At 71.3% G+C, this 1187-nt stretch overlaps 1 long non-coding RNA gene across 1 annotated transcript; it reads left to right on the plus strand.

Annotated features, from left to right (window-relative positions):
• Positions 1-502: 502 nt before the first annotated feature.
• On the plus strand, positions 503-732 carry LOC112960377. The gene is made up of 2 exons (XR_003251746.1): positions 503-608; positions 694-732. It is a non-coding gene; the product is annotated as an uncharacterized LOC112960377 (long non-coding RNA).
• Positions 733-1187: the final 455 nt, after the last annotated feature.

Consider the following 1187-nt stretch of genomic DNA (forward strand, 5'->3'; position numbering starts at 1 on the left):
TTGGGGACACCCTGGGGGACATTGTGGGTGCTGGAGACTTTCTGGGGACACCCTGGGTGACATTGTGGGTGCTGGGGACACCCAGGGGTGGCCCTGGGGGACATTGTGGGTGCGGGGGACCCGTTTGGGACAGGTGGGGACACCCAGGGGTGGCCCTGGGGGACACTGTGGGTGCTGGGGACCCATTGGGGGCAGTTGGGGACACCCTGGGGGACACTGTGGGTGCTGGGGACCCATTGGGGGCAGTTGGGGACACCCTGGGGGACACTGTGGGTGCTGGGGACACTTTGGGGGCAGTTGGGGACACCCTGGGGGACACTGGGTGCTGGGGACCCATCAGGGGCAATTGGGGATACCCGGGGGGGGCCCTGCGCAATGGGGACCCTTGGAGAGCCACCGGGGGCACCCCGTTGGGCGGCCGGGTTGGGGGGACACACGGACACCCCCAGGGCCGCGTTGGGGACACCGTGTCCCCCCCCGGCCCGTGTCCCCCCCAGGACACGGGCTACGTGCAGACGACGGCGCCCGAGGTGCTGCGCAACCTGCTGCACGCGGAGCCCGTGGCCTCCAAGCCCTTCAGCCTGCTGGACCTGGGCTCCGTGGGGCTGGTGAGAGAGCACCCATGGGTGCCGCCGGGTGTGCCGGGGCGGGGGGCGCGGCGGCGTCACCCCCCCGTGCCGCCGCCTCCCGCAGTTCGGCGCCGAGACGCAGCAGAGCCGCGTGGCGCCCGGCTCGGCCGCCAGCCGCCCGGTGCTGCCGCCGCGCGCCGAGCAGGTGCGAGCCCGGGGAGCGGGGTCACCTTGTCCCCTGGAGTCACCCCCTGTGTCCCCTTGGGTCCCTTATCTCCTTGTGTCACCCCCCGTGTCCCCTTCTGTCACCTCATGGGTCTCCCCTTGTGTCACCGCCTGTGCCACCGTGTGTCCCTCACGTCCCCTTGGGTCACCCCGTGTCCCCTTGGGTCACCCCCCGATGTCCCCATGTGTCCCCCTGTCCCCTTGGGTCCCCTGTCCCCTTGGGTCACCCCCTTGTCCCCTTGGGTCCCTTTGTGTCACCCCCGTGTCCCGCTCCCCCCCGCAGGGCGCCAAGAACGAGATTTTCCTGGACGTCATCGAGAGACTCACGGTCGTCATCGCCGCCAACGTGAGCGGGGACACCGGGGACCCCCCGGGCCCTGTCCCCCCCATGCA

Source organism: Nothoprocta perdicaria, unplaced genomic scaffold (genome assembly GCF_003342845.1).
Source record: "Nothoprocta perdicaria isolate Ctin4 unplaced genomic scaffold, notPer1 scaffold_1230, whole genome shotgun sequence".
Lineage (NCBI taxonomy): Eukaryota > Metazoa > Chordata > Aves > Tinamiformes > Tinamidae > Nothoprocta > Nothoprocta perdicaria.